This window comes from Balaenoptera physalus, assembly GCF_965194825.1.
Source record: "Balaenoptera physalus genome assembly, chromosome: 4".
In the NCBI taxonomy this organism is placed as follows: Eukaryota; Metazoa; Chordata; class Mammalia; order Artiodactyla; family Balaenopteridae; genus Balaenoptera; species Balaenoptera physalus.
In genome coordinates, this window is record NC_138891.1 from 27,817,455 (window position 1) to 27,837,388 (window position 19,934).

At 32.1% G+C, this 19,934-nt stretch overlaps 1 protein-coding gene across 3 annotated transcripts in view; it reads left to right on the forward strand.

Annotated features, from left to right (window-relative positions):
- The window catches only part of LOC309660534 (uncharacterized protein), a 248,223-nt gene that overhangs the window by 101,256 nt on the left and 127,033 nt on the right, over positions 1-19,934 (forward strand). The gene's annotated exons all lie outside the window — the stretch shown is intronic.

Sequence of the window (19,934 nt, forward strand, 5' to 3'; positions counted from 1 at the left end):
TTATCACAGATACACAGAACACGTTTGTCTGGCTAATAGCTGTGGCTTGCCAATTAACTTGCTGAACAGCCATGGGTTTTATGTGAGTTTCTTGGGCATAGAACTGTTAGAGCCAAAATGGGTGTCATCAGTGGGTGACTGAATTAAGATCTCATGAATAATGAGTGGTTCATATGTCTCATGTTTATTTAATATATTCGTTATTTAGTGCTTCTGGTACCTCATGAATAATCAGTGTTCTTAGTACTCCCATCCTTTCTCTTTTTAACTCATATATGCTCTACTTACTAACTTCTTATCTATACTTAATAGAGCTTATGAGTTTCACCCATTTTTCCTTGCAAGAATCAAATATTCTCAAACAGTACAACAAATAGCTGAACCTCAGCGATTAAACTCTGAACTGCTTTAAACCAGCTAAAATCATCAGAATTTTTTAAATCTAGGAAAAAAGCGTAAGTTGGATATATTTTCATGGATATGTTTATGTATGTGTGTGGAGGGATAGATAACTAGGTAGATATTAAAGAGACGACTGTATTCACACATAATGATGAGCAACTAACTTGAATGTATGAGAATTATTTTGATTTGCAAACCTGGGAGTCGCATGATAGTAGTTATGAGAGGGAAATTTTACATTTCTTTTTTGAAAATTAACAAATTTAATTAATTGATAGGAAATTCAACATTAAAGTAATTTTGAAGCAATTATTCTTTGAAAGAGCTGAATTACCAGAAGCACCAAAGTATTTTATGAAACTAAATGTATATATGTGGTGTTAAAATTTGTATTCTTATTTTAGAATAAAAATGTATTATTAACTGTCATAAATTTATTTCTACACTTTCTATTATTGCTGAAAATAGTACTCTCGAATAATTGTAGAGAGTGCTGTGTCCCTCTCAGACTGACTTATGCAACTGTATCAAACCTAAAATTAATATAATGTATAATATGTCCAGTTTGTTCTAATCTAAGTATTAAACTTAATTATTAAGCAGGATCAACTCATCCCAGTATATGTCAATCTTGACACATTCCATCTGAATGGTATGCTATCTTGGCAGTTTCAGTTGGTAACGAATATATCAATTTTAGATTATAAACCAGTGTGTTGTTGTGTGTATGGGTATATTGGGGATAAAGGTGGTGTTGACGGTATGAGCTTCTCTCTGTGCCCAGATATCAGCATGAGAGGAAGAAGGTGATGATGCACCTTTTTGGAAGGAAAGAGAAAGGGAGAAAATCAACCATGATACAGAACATGAATTTTAAATTTTCAGAATAATATGCACATGAAGCTCTTTGTTTTAAACAGTAGAGTCACATTTATTTTTTAAAGTTAATTTTTTTTTTTGGTTCCTTCTGTCATCAGAATAAAATGAGACCAGTTATAAACTACAAAGAAATTTAAGTTTTTGTGGAGAGTTGAATACAGGAGTGAAGTGAGCAGTTCTAACTTTAAGCTACATATTTAAATTTCAAATTATACAAAGAAAAATATTAATTCTACATCAATTGAGAATAAATCTTCAGTTCCAATCATTGTAAATGTACTAATGTACTAATTTCAAGTTATCATTAGCTGTCCTACTGGGAATCAAATGGATGCAATTAGCCATCCATCAATCTAAAATATGTCAGAGCCTAAAGACATATTTGGATGAATGTTGGCAAAATTAAATTAATCTGAGATTGTTGATCTGGCACTACCATGAACCAAGAAGAAAGAAGGATAGTTGTCTTCTTGTTTATTAAGCCATTATTCAACTCTGTCTCATAAATGTGCACTTACATATCTGCTTTCTGCTACTATGTGTCAATTTATTAACCGTTTCTGTCAATGATTTCAGAGGAGTTTCACGAGGCAAGTACAATAAAAAACTTTTTTTATTCTAAAGATTTTTATGTATATACTACATCTAAATCAAGAACCATTTCAGCCATTTTCAGTGAGGTATAAGTGTATATAGTAAAATGTACAGATCTGAAGATTTAATATGATGAGTTTTGACATGTACACACCTGGGTAACCAACATTCTCCAGCAGATATAGAGCAGTGCTATCACCGAAATTCCCTTCTGTCCTTTTCCAGTCATTGCTCACTCCCCCAGGAAAATGCTATTCTAATTTCTATCATCAAAAATTATTTTCCTACCTATAAACTGCAAACATATGGAATCATACAGTATGCACTCTTCTGTCTTTGGTGAACATACTGTTGTAGATGCTCACCCTTGTGTATATCAGCAGTTTGGTCCTTTTTATTGCTGTAAATAGTTTACCCTCCTATTGATGGACAATTTGTGTTAAATCCAAGATTTTGCTGTTAAAATAAAATTGTGCATGTTTTTGGAAAATTGGTCACAAATATATCGTTCTAACTCTCAATTTCCTATTCTCTTCTAATAATCTATTCATTATCTTCTTTATTGTAACTTTATGATAAACTTTACGTGTTGCTGAATTTGATTTCCTAAAACTTTGCTTTGTGTTGATAAAATATAGGTGTTTGTAATATCTTTTTATAAAGTTTTTACCAGGTTTTGGATCAGAGTCATCTTGGCTTCACAAAAACAGTTGAAAAGTTTTCCTGTTCTGATTTTAAGAGAGTTTTTGTTTGTTTGCTTGCTTTTTATTGTTTGTTTGTTTAAGATAGGTATGTCTTTCTTAAATATTTCGTAGAATTCACCAGTGAAGTCATCTAGGTCAAGAGTTTTCTTTGTGGGAGAATTTTCCTTTGGAATTATTTTTGTAAACAGAAGTGGGGCTATTCAGCTTGTCTTTCATCTCGGGTCAGTTTTAGCAAGTTGTATTTGTTAAAGAACTTTTCCATTTCATCTATACTGTCAAAGTTATTGGCATAAAATTGTTCACAATACCTTTTAATTTCTGTAAGATCTTTGTACCATTTTCTTTCATTCCTGATATTGGTAGTTTGTGATTTACCTGTTTTCCTCATCAGGCTTTTTAGGAGTGTACCAACTATCTGAATTGCTTGATTCAAAAAATTCAATATGCTTGAATTTTTTTAAAGCAACACTTTTCTGCTTTATTTTTTCCTCTATTGTTTGTATGTTGTCTATTTTAGCAATTTCTGTTCTTATTTTTATTATTTCTTTTTTCTGACTTATTTGGGTTTACTTTGCTCTTATTTTTCTGTCTTCTTGAGATAGAAACTGAGATCACTGAGTTTAAAAGTTTCTAATTTTCTACTACAGGCCTTTAAAATTATGAGTTTCAAATCACAGTTTTAGCTGACCCACAATTTGATATATTATGTTTTCATTAATGTTTGCTTAAAAATATACTTAGTTTCCTTGTTATTTATTCTTTGACTAAGAAGTTTAAAATACTAAATTCTCAACTACTTGGGGGTTATCTAGATTATTTTTTGTTGCAGATTATTGATTTAACTCTGTTATAGCCAGAAAACTATTCTATGTAATTTTAATCTTTGAAATTTATTGAGAACTTTTTTTCTCTTCCAACATGTTACACTTCCATGTCCACTCAAAAAGAATGTGTTTTCTGCCGTTGTTGGATTGAGTGTTTTTAAAATGTCTACTAAGTCTAGTTGTTGATGTTAAAGTCTCCGATTTTGAATATAGATTTCTATATTTCTTTCTGTATTTCGATCAATTTTTGCTTCATGTGTTTTGAAGTTCTACTATGAAAATTTTTCTCTCTTTGATGAATTGACCCTTTTATCCGTATGAAATGTCTCTCTTTATATCTAATAATACTCCTTGATCTGTGTCAGCTTTCTGTGACATTTATGTAGTCTCTCTAGCTTTCTCATACTTAGTATTTGCATTTATATATAAAGTTGATCTCTTATAAATAGCATATAGTTAGGTCCTGGGTTTTTATTTTTTTAATTGACTGTGGCAGTGTTTACCTTTTAATAGGGTTAAATCCATTTTAATGCAATTATGACATAGTTGTGTTTAAGACGATCCTCTTGCTATTATTACAAGCATTCCCTCTCTTTCTTGTTCTTTCGATTCTGCTTTCCTGCTTTCTTTGAGACTAAATATTATTGCATAATATTCAACTGTATTTCTTGATATTCTCTCTCTCTGTCCTTCTCTCTCTTTCTTTCTCTTTTAGTTGTTGCTCTGAGGAGTACATTATAATCTTTAATGTCTACTTTTCACCACTTATTTACCATTTCAATTCTTTCTCTAAATGGAACCATTCAACTGGTCTCATGCTGATGAAACTTATGTGGCATTTCTTACAGTGTTAGTTAGTCTGCTGACAACAAAGTCCCTTGGCTTTAATTTGTCAGAAAATATAATTTGGACTATTTTAACTGGATAGAGATTTCTGGTATTACTTTTGTGTGTACTTTAAAAATGTAATTCCATTGCCCTCTATTTTGCATTTATTGTCGATGTGAAGTCAGCACTGTCATTATTATGATTGGTTCCCTTTGTGTGTGTGTGTGTGTGTGTGTGTGTGTGTGTGTGTGTGTGTGTTTATTGAGTGAGTTTAGGATTTTCTCCTTAATTTAATACTCAGTTATTGGACTATCGTGTACTTGTGTTTGGTTTTCTGAGCTACTTGTAATTAAGGATTGATCATTTTAATTAATTTTTTAAAATTCCATCCATTATTTCATTAGATAACATTTCTGCTCAATCCTCCCCCCTTTTCTTTTAAGACTCCAATAACATACTCTTTGTTAGTTTTTGTCTCATGTTATTGTTCTTTTTCTCTTTTTTGTGCTCCATTTTAGATAATTTCAATTGATATTTTTCTAGTTCAATGATTCATTCCTTTACACTGTTCATTTTGTATGTATTTCTGATTTCAGAAACTGTTTTTCTATATTAGAATATATTTTGTTTTTATAGTTCTAATTTCATTGCTGAGATTTTCTGCATTTTCTCTCATTCTTTCCATTTTTCCGTGAATCTTTGATCATACATATATAATGATTATTTTAAAGTTCTTTTATGCTAGTTCTAATATCTGGGTTATCTGAGGAATTTGTTTCTGCTAATTTTATCCCGATGTTATGCATCCTATTTCTTGCTTCTTCAAATTTCTTATAAATTTTAACTGTATATTAATATTGTGTATATAATAAAAGGGTTTTCTGAGCAACTCTATTTTTGTTTTGTTTTTTCAGAGAATATAAGTTTATTTTTAGGACTAGTGGCTAAGTGAAGAGTTGATCCTTCAGATTCGTAACACTAATCATATTGTTATCTACCTACACAACAGATTTAAAAACATTTATCTCAGTTTTTCTGGCAGTTTAGTGCACTTATAATATTTGTTTATGTATCTTTCAACAAATGTATAATTTATAAAAATAATTCCATTATTAAAACATAAACTAAAGAGATATAGAATATTTAGAAGCTAAAGCAGTTTCAAATAGCAGAGAACTAACAGTTCCTTAACATAATGCATGCATATATGTTCGGCTTGTATATCTTCAAATGCATAACCATAATTATGTAACATAAAGAAAAATTCCCAACAAGAGCCGAATAACAAACATTTACGTAGACAAATGTCATAGCAGAATCTAGGGATATTTAATGTTATTAGTTCTTTAAAAATAAAGAAAATAACATTGTGTTTCTTTTTAAAATGTTTTCATATGAAACAAAAAGTTGCCTGTGTGTATATACATGTCAAAATCTAAGAATAATTCATTGGCCAGCCAAAAGAACTACAGTTGAAAATGGTGTTGAAAAAAATTGTCAATGAGCTGGAAAATTAGGAATGTACAGGATATCAATCATACATTTTTTCAATGACCAGAATTTATACATTTTTGCAAAATTACAAAGAAGAGATAAAATGAAAAGAATCATTGTAATTGTTACTGGGGTTTGTATAACAGAGCAATACTTCCTTAAAATTGCTATATTGATTCTCATGGGAGCAAACTATATTTATGAGAAATTGCAGAAGAGAAGATAAATATTACATCATTTTTCAGTGAACTGATATTTAGAGCTATGCATAATTATACTTACATTGTTTATATTGACTGCTTATTGTGATCTCAGCTTGATAATAGACTACTATGAATCTTTAAAGCCTGACGTGCAAAATCATTTCTTCTGTTTCAAATTTGGAAATATTGGGGAAAGTATCACCAAAAAATTTAGAAATAAAAGATGAAAGAGAGTTGGTAATAAATGAAGAAAAAAAAAAACCTGACAGTATTTCTTTATATATTTCTTAGAATTCCCTCATGAACAATCTGGAGTTTTCCCTGTGGGAAGTTTGTAACTACAAATTTAATCTCTCTGATAGATATAGTACTATTCTGATAATCTTTTTTTTTCTTGAATGATCTTTAGGAGTTTGTGGCATTTAAGTAATTTATTTCACCAAAATTGGCACATTTACTGGCATGAAGTTGTTAATAACATTCACTTCTTATCCTAATCATCTCTGTAAAATTGGTAGTGATATCTCCCCTCTCATTATGGAATTTAGAACTAGTATCACATAGAAGTCAAATTTTCATGCACAGACTAAGTGCTTTCATGGTCATTTTGCCAGTCCTATTTTCATTTTTTTGTTTTTAAGATAATGAAAGGCTAGGATAATTGGATAATTAAGGCATCAAAATAAAAGACAATAAGTTGGTTCTTGCAAAATTTCAAGCTATAGAAATTAAGAAAAGAATTCAGAAATCAGTGATATCTTTCAACAAATAGGCGTTTTTGAGGCTCACTAAATCCTTTTGGCAAAATGTTATTATACTTTATACCTCATATGTTTTTAATGATGCATACTAATTCCATCTGTTTGACTAGAAGCATCATATCTCTTCACGGACATGTTATTTCACATATATTGCTACACTTGAAAATTCAGTTAACATATTTCAAATACATGTCATTAGTTTAAAGTTATGATCATTTTGGGGGAAAGAAATGAGGCATGCTTTATTTTGTATATTCTAAAATGTACCTGTTTTATATTCTATATATTACATATTACAGTGTATGTATTTTATATATTCTAAAACCTAGATTTTCCAAGGGGTAACTTTTAATTTAATTATTGGCAAAGAAAATTTGCTTTAGTTTTTCTTGGATTCTTTTAAACTTTTAGCCTTTTGAAAAAAAAATCAACAATTTTTGAAAATATAGTCATCTGTTTTCAAATTAGGCAAAGAAAAATAAATTATTTGTTTTTCCTTATATACGATAGACTAAGCCATGTTCTTATATTACACATGGATTACTTTGAAGAATTTTGGGATAGCTGGATATGAAGCAGGTATCCTGCTTAGAAAAAGTACAAAAGGAAGTTGTGAATTAAAGATACATGAATTTCTTTTATATTTTCCTCAGCCATGTCCACTATTGTCCAAACTTCGAACAACAGCAATGCATATTATCAAAATAAATATTATGGTAGGAATTAAGATGCCCACATCTGTTATTGAAGGATTAACTGCTACAAAATTGCCCTCTCTCTATAAATGACTAGAAAACCAAACCAAACATATGAAACAACTGTTTTCAGATATGGCCAATGGGCAGCACAGGGTTTCTTTCCCGAAAGAAGGGAACAAACAAGGTGAATGTTATGACTGCTCCATTTTACTTCCTGGAGGCAAATGTCAAGCTTTAGTCTAGGAAGGGTAATAAAAACAGTCCAGCAGTTAAGGAGACAGAAATCTGAGTTGAAAGAGTTGTAAGACCTAGTTATACACAAGATATAGGGTAGAGGCCTCGGAATAGCCTCACCTTTACTAGAGGGTAAAAAATTAACCATAGACTTATCAAGCAAGCTTTTAAAGGATCAAACTGATCCCAAATAACTTACCTGCATGAAAGAACAAAGTTCCACATTATTTAAAGGAATATAACAAAATTTCCCCCTTTTTAGTAATATTTGGAAACCGACAAAATTCTCTCCCTGACCAAACTTTGATCAGGCTCATCTGAGCTCTCATTTAAATTCAGAGCTTCTGTGTCCTTCCTTATAGAGTTCAGTTCTAATAAGAATCCTGCTAAGTCAGTCTAGCAGGAATCCTTACCTGCCCCCTTGATATCTGAAATTCCTCACCCCATACCTTTGGTACCTGATAATCCTGGCCTGACTTCAGCAAGAATTTTGTCAAATTGGTTTAGCCAGAATTCCCCACACACCCTTAGTTTTTCCTCTAGTAATTTTCTATCCACTGACATCCACTTTTCCTTTTTGTTTTCAGAATTGAGCCCAGTTCTACAATGAGCTCTCTTTTTTCCCATTACAATCATTTTTTATATGTAATAAAATTTATCTTCACCCCTTTAATTTCTGTCTGCTCTGGTTTTCTTTGATTAAAAACCAATACGAATTATCAGGCATAGATGTAGCTGAGGATAAACACAGCAGCATAGCTATCTACCTCCCTAAATTTCCCCTCCAAAGACATGAGAAAATAAGAAGGCATAAGTAACTTCTACACAAAACCATGCCTTTGGAACAACTGTAAGAAAGAGAAAGCTGAAAATACAAACTAACTGTGAGTGAAGAGAGAAACACCAATCTCAGCATGAAATCTCTCATGCTACTGCCTTAGCCTTACCCAGCCACAAGGCTACATGGAGAGCAAAACCATAATGAGAAAAACTATGGGGAAGATAGAAGATGAAAACTAGCAAAGGGGCCTAAGAGTGATATGGCGTGATTGTCAGAAATAGTAAATCCATCCCCTTCCTATAATTGTTGGAAATGTTTTCAGACAGATCAGAGTATTTCGAAGTATGTGTGGTTTAAAGGAGCAGGTGCTATTTAAAGAAGCAGACACAATGTAAAGACTGGCATGACTTAAAGGGACAAGCACATATAAAGGAGCAGTTTTTGCATAGCTTTTGGTGGAGAAGCTTTATGTCCATTTGACATAAAGAGGGGAAAAGTGTTTGGCAATTGGGTGGTGAAGGTAAAAAGAGGGGAAAATCTTAGGGTCCTACAAGGCAAGAGGGAACCATTAAGCAGGCAGATTCACAACTCTTCTTCACCATCAAAACAAGCAGAAAAGCAAACAAACCTGCAAAATTATCGGATATATTTTGCAAATATGTTCTCCTACTGTGTCAGTTGTCCTTTGATTTTTTTAATTTGCTATTGCTATGCAAAAGTGTTTTTTTATGTAGTCAAATTTATCAAATATTTTATTTCCTCTGAATTTTGAATCAGAATGCCTTTTCCTACACCAAGATTAAAGGATTTACTCATACTTTTTTCTAGTATTTGTTATAGTTTTATTTTTTTTAATTTAGGTCTACAATCAATTTGGAATTTATTAGTATGTATGGTATGATGCATAGATCTAATTTCATCTCTTTTTCCCAAATTTCTACCATTTCCCAATAGAACAATGGGAAAAGATGTGAACAGTCATGTATGTGTACGTATGTATGTGTACACACACACGTGCGCGTGCGCGTATATATAAAGCATACAAAAAACATTCAATCTCACTCATAGTTAAAGAGATGCAAAATAAAATAACTCTGAAATACCCTTTCTCATCATCAGATTGTGAAAACAAAATGTATGACAGTAAATTCTGTTGGCAAAGCAATGAGGAAACAGTCATTCTTATACAATGCAGGTGGGAATACAAATCAATACAACTTTTTTGGAGGAGAATTTGTCAGTAACGAATCTATACATGTGCTTATCTTTTGACCCAGCAATCACACTTCTAAGACTCTACCCTAAAGACACACCTTCAAGAGTACAAAAATACAGATGAACCAGGTTATTTATTTAGCACTGTATATAATTGCAAAATATTCTGTCTAGCTTAAATACCCTTAAGTAGAAGAATATTGAAGAAAGTATGCTACCTCCTCATAATGGAGTAGTATGTAGACTTAAAAAAGAACGAGAACAATCTCTCTGCATTGATTTGAAGTGATTTTCAGAATATACTGTTAAATGAAACAACTAAAATGAGAAAGAAACTGTAAAATACTATTTGTCATATAAAAATGATGGGGATAGAGGAAAACAGAGATATATCTAATCATTGGTACAAAAGCATTACAGCAAGGGTAATTCACAAGCTAAAAAGATTATTTACCTACAAGGAAAGAAGTGGGTCCATTATGCACACATGTAATACTTACTGGGTGAATTATTAGTGATAAATGAATATTTATTATTCACAGTAAATTGTGTCATAAAGAACTTATAGTTTTAAATTGAAAACAGTTGTGTTGTTATTTTTAACAAATGGCAGACAATATGAACTACAATATGAGTATCAAATTTAACCAGTGTATTATTGCCAACAGATTTTTTTCCCTTAATTTAAAGATAGTCAACCATCAGATAATCTGTCCAAAATTCAGCTCCTAATAAATAGGAAGACATAGCATTTACTATGCACTAGGAATTCCTGAGCACATTAGGATTTTGTATACACTACCCCAAGAATAGTTTATTTTAGATATAAATCAACAAGGATGTTGGATTATCACCTTTCTTCTTCCTCATTACGTCAAAACAGATTACACTGTACTTTAAAATCTGCTGTAAGATTGTCATAGTATATTGACCTTTTTAAAACATGTTATTATCATCTATCAGAAAATTGTAAAATTGTTTATCTTTGGAATTAACAACTTTAAATACATATTTACATATATATAATCTATGCATATAAATATTCAAAACAATAAAGATGACTATGATCTGATATCTTAGGTACACTTGTGTGGCACCATTAGACAGCGCACTACTTTAAAATCCAAATATTATACCAGTTAAGGCACTTCTTTTAATTAATTTGCAATTATTCCCTCAAGGAGGAAGCCTGACACTTTATAGAAACATTCATACTCTGAAATAGGTGTCAAAGCCAGCTTTTGCCCTCTCCATCCATGGAGAGTTTATTCAGGGTTTTAATTGCTGTTTCTGGCCCTTTTATGCCACTCAAATGGCCTATCCAGCAAAAGCAGTAAAATTATGTAATTTAAAATATAATGGAGAGAATATGGTTGAAGTCTTAGACAGTTATCTCTCTGCAAGTATCCTGACCCTCATAAGTTCCATCCTTCACTCCTTTCTCCAGTAATCATCAAGCACTAAATAACAATAATTTTATTTCCTGGGGGGAAAAAAATCAATCTGCATGCCCAAGGAGGCACACTTTGTGGAATCTTTCTAAGACAATCCCATACCACTCACTCATGACAATAGTAGTATAGTCATATGAGTATTAGTCTTATTTTCCCAAAGGAATATGATAAAATGATACTTTTTTTTCTAAAGAAAGTTGAATGATAGAACTGGAAAGAATATTGGGAGATTATTATGTGTAATGACTTAATTTTTCTTTTTTAAGTTCTTAGACCCGATTCCAAGGTGTATGTGTGTGTGTGTGGAGGAGGGGGGGACTTCTCCACATACTAGCACGTAGTTCTCGGCCACCTGTGTCAAGAATTGGACTCAATTCTGACACTGTCAGGAGACAGCATCATATTCCACAGGTTGATGATTCAGTCCTACAAGACAATTCATCGCTCCCCCCCACCTCAGACACCAATTGCAAGCCCAGGCTGTTACCTGTGCTTCTGACCCACCAGCTACAAATTGGAGGTTTCAATGACCCCCTCCAACCCCAGGATTTCCATCACAAATCCAAGTTGTTATTTCTACTTCTGATAGACTGGCTATAAATCAGAGGTTCCCATGACCTCCTTCTTGAGTCTGACTAATTCGCTAGAGTGGATCATAGAACTCAGAGAAAAATCTTACTTAGTAGATTACCAATTTATTATAAAAATATAATTCAGAAATAGCCAAATGGAAGAGATGCACAGGGCAATGTATGGGGAAAAGACATGGAGCTTCCATGCCCTCTCCAGGCATGCCATTCTCCCAGCATCTCCAGATGTTCACCAACTCTCCAAACTGTTTCCTTTTTTGGGAGGGTTTATGGAGGCTTCATTACATAGGCATGACTGATTAAGTCATTTTCCATTCTCCTGTCCCTCTCTCCTCCCCAGATTTGGGGGGGTGCGGGTGGGACTGAAAGTTCCAATCCTCTAATCTCATGCTTGGCTCCACTGCCAGCCAGGACCCATCCTTAGGTGCTTTCCAAAAGTCACCTCATTAGCATAACATAATAGACACCTTTGAGATCTCGTTACTTAGGAAATTCTAAGGGTTTTAGGAGCTGTGAGCCAAGAACCCTGGGTGGTTTCTGATTATATTAAATCACAATATCACAATTTTGTAAATAGAAAACTGAGGGATGGGCGGAGGGAGGAGATATATGTATACATATAGCTGATTCACTTCATTGTACAACAGAAACTAACACAACGTTGTAAAGCAACTATACCCCAATAAAAAAAACAACAAAAAAAGAAAACTGAGGCTCAGAGTTGTCAAGGGGTTGGCCAATATTGACACCCACAGATATGAACAGGACAGTCAGTGAAACCTATCTTTACTGAATCAACAAATCTACTACTTATATTTCAATTTCTTTTCTACTAAAATGTAGAAAATCTTTCTGCAGTGTTCCAGAATAATGATATGAAAAGTGTTAAGACAATTTGTAAATTGGGCTTTAAAACTTGATATTTATTTTTATCCTTTGCAGTTTTATGGAAGGCAATCAAAATAAAGAGTTTGCATATTAAATCACATGTAAAATAAATTCTTTTTAACAGGGAGATCTGTACTAAAATTCAGTTCTTTTGGTGAACTTATCAACAAAATCTTGGTATGCTAATGACTAAATGTCATGATCCATTTCAATCTTTTGTGCACTAATATAATAAGCAGTATTGTATAGAGAAATCTTTATTTGATTATTATTAACTCCTACTATGTACATTTAGCCACTTTCAAATTCCCAAGAACTATTTTATACTATGTACATTACAGCCATTAGATGGTAAATCTGAAAGGCACAAAGCACTGCACATTTTGCTTAAAAACTGTGTTCATGAGATCTTTCTAACTGTGTATCACCATGAAAGATTTATCTTTTGGCTATCAGATTTTTATACGATTCTAGACATAAAGGACTTTTAATGCTATCTGGGGTGGAATTCCAAGACCATTCAAGGAGATTGATCTCAGAAACACTTGCAGGTTAAATGGAAAGCTCAATAGGAGTTGAAATAAATATGAGTTATGTCAAAAAGTAAACTCTCTCTTTTCAAATCCATAGGCTACTATTCTCACATCAAAAGGAAAAATGTAAATTTTTTGACATTCATAGATATCAACAGAAGTCTGAAACCCATCTTTACCAAATCAATCAATCCACTAACTATATTTCAAGTTTTACTCTCTTTTATAGACAACTATGCAATAAAAGTTTATATAAAAGGAGACTCAGAACCTCAGATTCTACAAGTGACATTTTCAATTAGAAAGACATAGGAAGGTATAACGAGAAATATAGATCTCCATGAATAAAATCTGACATTTAGCTGTTGACATATGTTTAAAAGGATTTTCTATTCAGTGACAAGAAGGCAGAATAGCTTAATGATCTAAAATTATACTCTTTAGAAGAGATGGTGTTAAATATTTCTTAGCACACTAAGGGTTATGTACAATATTTCTTTCCTAAGCACTGATACATTTGAAGTTTTTACTTTTATAACTAATTTTCATCTAAATTATATGGACACTCCAATGGATCCAAATGTTGATCTCTCATGGAACACCTTATCATATTCATAATTTTGGCACAGTTTTCTTCTTGGGTGGACTCTGGTGGTACAAAGTGTTAAGCTATAGTAGAAGACATTATTACAATCGCTAATTAGTGGGCTTACTCACCCTTTGAACTCTCAAATGAACTTGAACATATGAAGCCTATAGGACCTAATATGTATAACGTTTCTCACCTTCAGGAATTCTTTTGTGCCTATTAAGCCATGATATGTTTCTTAAGCTGGTACCATTTACAAAAAGATTCTTCTCCTATGTGGTTTCTCCACTGAATATGAAGACTTAAACTCTAGATGAAACCATTACTACACTTGCCAGATTCATGTATTTTCTTCACTTTGTAGATATTCTCATGATTATAAAGGTCAGATGTTTGGGAGAAGCACTTCTTACTCACAAGACAATTATAGTGAATTTCTCTTGCCTGATATGTTTGATGAATGATTGGTTGTTATTTTCACTAGGAAAAATCATTATATGATGTAGAGTTGCAGGTTTGCTATTTCATAAAGTCTCATATTTGTCCTTGACAAGTGAAGACCATGATCTAATTGATAAAATAGATGGCAAACTAAGATTTTTCTGTATGTGCCTTTCTTTGGGACATTTATTCTTATAAATGCCCCTCTATCAGTGTCACTTCTGATTGTAAAATGGCATTTGCTTTAAAGATAATTCTAACTCATTTATAGAGTCACTTAAGGTCCCAAGGTATCAAGACACCATTTCAAGGAATCTCCAGGTTCAACCTTTGTGTTTTTAAAAGAATATTATTTATTTAAAAATTTCTTTCTGCCTCTGTTCTTGAACTCCAATAATTCACCTTGAAAAGTCACCATGTACTGTCTGATTTTCACACATCTGTAATCCACTTTTATGAAATTTTAGGGGAAAAATACTCATCAGTTTCCACATATAGTGGTACTTTCTAAAGATTCCTCATTAAAAAAATACAAATCTTGTTCTGTGCAATGATTATTGAACGTTAAGATTGCTATTTTTCTGGGAGTTGAATGACCATTACTTAAGTACTTTTGGATAAATATGAAAGTGGCAGAACTTTTTTTTTTTCTTCTAGGGGAAAGGTTTGTCCTATTTTCCTAAGTGTTATGGAATTAAACTTTTAAGTCAGAAAAAGGGAGCTACATGGACCAGGTTATTTTTAAAGGCTACATTTTAACATAATCTATATACAAACATTATTATAATTTTTCCAACAACTCATAATGTAGAGTGTCCTAAGAAGACAGCAAGAAATCATCAAAGAATCTCAAAATAGGAGAGAAAAGCATCTGTTTTACTTACAGGAGTATTCAAAGGAAGCCTCTTTAACATGTTCATCTAGGGGTAAATCTAGAGGGTAAAATGTTGCTGCTTTCTGAGAGGGAATATTATATTTTGGGTTCTTATCTATGGAAATAATATATTTAACCTAGGAAGAATAACTTATAATAACTTTACATTCTTGATTATGTATTGGCAAGGGAAATTAAATGAGGTAATTTTCAGTGCATTCTCATCAGTCCTCTGATTACTGTACATGACACTGGTTTCAAGTAGATGGAATGGTAAAGAAATCAAAGAGAAAAACAATCAAAATAATTAAGGCTGTGATTTCCTTGAGATCAAGGACCTTGTGTAATTAGTCTTTTTATATTATATTTTATATCCACTAAATGCTTTATATTCATTTAACCCATGTTAAATTTATTGACAGATTAAGTTGCAAGTGGTTGAGATCCAGGTCAGAAAACATGGATGCTTAGGGGCCATGTTTGATACGAATTACTCCTAACATAAAATGGAAAAATCAGCATAATTACTCCTAGGCTATATATGTTAAGATGTAATGAACCTCAATCACATCTTTCAATATTTGCTAAGAGTAGAACAGAGAAAAAAATCCTTGTGTTCTCCTCATCTATTGGCATGACAAAATAATTCTAGAACCATGCCTATTATGTATCAATTAAAGAAATAAAATTGAAAAAGAAGAGACAAAATTGATGTTCCTGGCTGAAGATATAATAAAAAATACATATAAATTTTAAGAGGTTCAATTGTCAAAGTATTAGAAATTTTAAAAGAATTTGGTAATTGCATTTAAATATAATAGTTTATAAAAATCAACAGTTTTCCTACACACCAGCAAAGGAACAAACATAACTTGCCATAGGAGAAAAATGCATTCAAGGTAACAACAAAACTATTAAATGTTTATTATTAAACCTAATAAAATACATAAAACATCAAAAAGCAAGTGCATACATTTAAGAAATGATATATAAGAATGTAATAAAGTGAAGATTTATGTTCAAAAATAGAATAACTATTATAAAGAAGTCAGTTTTCCCCTTAAAATAATCTATAAATTTGATGCATCTGAATCAAAATCTCAACAAAATGAGTCTTGAAATTTGTAATACTAATACAGAAAAATGAAGGAGTAAGGATATTCAAAATATGTTGGAGAAGAAAGAGGAGAATTTGGCCACCAAAAACAAAAGGGAAGAAAAAAATCTCAGAACCATTATTTCATATCAATTACACATTAATAATAAGTATCTACCTGGACTAAAGACTTTTATATGTAAAACAAGTTTAAGAAATTATTTTTTTAAATAGGATTCTATGTTTATGAACTTCAATATTGAAAGGTCTCCTTGAGGATCCCACACATACACACACATATACACACACAATAAATATGAAAAATAGGAAAATTTGATAAACTTCATTAACACTGTATTTGAAACTTATCTATGATGAAATGCAATGTAAACAAAGTTGAAAGACAAACAGCAGAATGAGGAAATATGTCAACTGATATAACAAAGAATTACTAGTCTGAATATATAAGGAATACTTTCAAACCAAAGCAAAAGATTTTAAAAATAGAAAAGGATACAAAAGCAATACTACAGAAAGGAGATAAGATTGGAAATAACATACAAAAAGAACATATCTAAAGTAGTAATCCTGGAGGTAAAAATTAAACAACATGTAGGTCAGATATCACCCATCAGGTTGATGAATAATTCTAAATGAATAATATCAGATGTTTGCAAATGTGTGGCAATTGTACTGATAGAGAGAGTGCACACTGATACAGCTACTTCCTAGTGCAATCTGGTTACATTTGTTAAATTTAGGAAGAGACATTCTTTATACCTCAGCAATCCTACTGTTTTTATTATGTACCCCAGAGACTTACTCATATATCTGAACTATTTGTATTATGCTCTTAAAAATTTAGATGGATAATCTTACTGAATTTTTGTAGTAGTGAAATTTTTGAAAAACACTAAATGCCCACTTATGGGAACATATCTAGATTATATTATTAAACACAATAGAATAGCACAGAACATTTTGAAAGACTGCTATAGATCCATATATATTAACAGGAGAGTTCTTCAAGAGATATTGTTAAGTGAAAAAAGCTACTGGTATAAACATATTTCAAGTATAGTATATTTATGTATTTTGAAATATTACATATTTTTCTACATTTTAAAACATAGTTATGGTCTATAATGTACAAACCTAATTACAGCAGTTACATCTGCCTAGGGAGTGCAAGGGAAAAGGATTAACAATGGGGACACAAATGAAACTGCCTTCTTTGTAATGTTTAAACATTTTTATTACAAGGACTTGTGGGTTTGAGTAAAATTGGTTAAAATCCAATTTTTAATATCCTCTTTACACTCTCTCCCCCAAAATGTAAAATCCAGAACAAATTACATCATAGGCAACAACTTCATCATTGCCAGGAGATACAGAACATCATAATCTTCAGATTAATTGTAAATATAGAACGAAATAAATTCCAGCATACCCTACACCCCTTTGTCTGCTCTCCATTGTAAACCTGTGAGTGCAGAGAGAAAGGAAGAGAAGACTTTTATAAAACTCTGTGAAATAATGCTGAAAGAAAGGACCTGTAGAAAGCATAGCCAAAACCACCACAACAAGAAATGGCAAACTTCAAGTGAATGAAGATTAGGACTTGTAGTTTAGTCCGAATTGACTAAAGGAAAGCATGAAAGTGTGCAGGGCTGAAGTGTCAGCCTCTGAGAAGTATAGCTCTGGAAAAGAATGAGATGTAAAGAGGCTAGTAGAAAACAGAAAGCAGTACTTAAAGATGAGGTAAAGAAGGAAATCAGAGGGGGAAATTGAAGATCTGGCAGAAATGAAAGAGAAACAAGATACACCAACCTGTTCTCATCCCCTCCCACAAGCAATAACACTTTCCAAAAAGAACCTGCACAGAAGAGCATGGAGCTAATAGAAATGAGCACTCCCAAACCAGAGATCCTGACTTCAAAATGAATAGAAGTAGAAAAAAAGCAGACCACATCCTTTAACAAACAATCCTGAAAAAACAAAAGAAGCCTTAAAATACTAATGAAAGTTTCCCTGGTGATGAAAAATCTTGGCCAAATGCAATCAGTGGAGCTGAAGATAACTGTAACTCAACATTCCAAGATAAAATAACTATCTTAAGTAAGATTTTGAGAATATTTAAAGTTTTGAGAATATGAAAAAAAGAACTTCAAATCAGAAATATAAAAATTAAAAAAAAATATGGGCAAAACCTAGAAACAATTAAAATGAGAGTTGAATGGGTTTAGCAAAGGAATATGAGAAATAGGCAAAATCATATCAGAAATAAAGACTAAATTACAAAGTTCTTAAGGGAGAGTAGATTCAAGAAGACTTAGTAAGGTACTTGGAAGAAGAACAGGAAATCAGATATTTGAAAATAAAAATGAGGTAAAGAAAGAAATAAAACAATCCAAAGAAAAAATGGGTGGAAAGGAAGACAGCTGAAGCTCATCCTTAAGTAGAGTCCTTGGAAACATTTGTAAAGTGCTCCCTGAATTCTGGCACATTCAAAACTGTTTTCCTAGGCTCTTGAAATTGCGACAGCTTGGTCTGCACTTTCTTTAAGAATTTTTGGTTTTCGTTTTGTTTCCTTAAGTTTCTTCAAAATTCCACTTCATATTGCCTTTCATCACATGTTTTTTTATAGAGGAATTTGATGATATTCTGATTTTTCATGATTTTATTCTATTTTATCTCTTTGCTTGAGGCCCTGTGGACTTTATAGTTTTATAATTTTACTAGAATATATAGTTGTTTGTTCTTGGTCAATTTCCCCTGGTAACAAGTAGGCTCTTCCAAAGTGGAGATTCACATTGTCTTTTATTTCTGGAAATTTTCCTTCTACTCTTTTAAGTATTATTTCTATTCCAATGTGTTGACTTTCTTCTTGAGAGTCAGCATTCTGCATGCCTATTTAAAGAAAAAGATTTTAAAATTGGCTCCTGAAACAAAATCAAACTCTATGCTGTGTAAAAGAGACACACTTAAAATGCATAATTCGAATAGGCTGAAGATAACAAAATGTATAAAGATTTACCAAACAAAAAGAAAACAGAGCTTGCAAATCTGATACCAAGGTAGACTTCAAGCCAAAAGGCATTAAATGAGACCAAAAAAGATACTTTATAATGTTATAATGTTAAAAGCCACATTCTAAAATGAAGATAGCAATTAAGCATATCTATTTAGCAAATAATACAGAAGCTATCTGTAATGATTAATTTTATGTGTCAATTTGACTGGGCCATGATTAAATATTATTTGTGGTTATGTCTATGAGAGTGTTTCTGGATGAAATTAGCCTTTAGATCAGCGGATTCAGTAAAGTAGATAGTCTTCCCCAATGTGTGTGGGCATCATCCAATTGTTAAGGGCCTGATAAGAACAAAAATGATGTGTCTCCATAAGCCAAATCCCTCACAGTTCTGGAGTCTGGGAAGTCCAAGAACAAAGCATCAAATTAGGTGTCTGGTGAGGGCCTGCTTCTTCATTGAGAGCTGTCTTCTCACCGTGCCCTCATGTTGCAGAAGGGCTAGAGAGCTCTATGGAGCTTTTTTCATAAGGGCACTAATCCCAATCTTGAGGGCTGCATATTCACCCTCCCCAAAGGCTTCACCTCCTAATAACATCACCTTGGGTATTAGGGTTTCAACATATGAATTTGTGGGGGAGTGGGAAAAACATTCAGACTATAGCACTCATTTTTACTCATTATGAATAAAACTAAAGATTTTTTCAAAGAATACACTAATCTGTTGAGACCCATCATGAATATAGTACTAAACAATTCCACTCATTCCCTGCTTAATTACATCTTCTTCTTATCTTCCATACTTCAGGAATTGCTTTTAT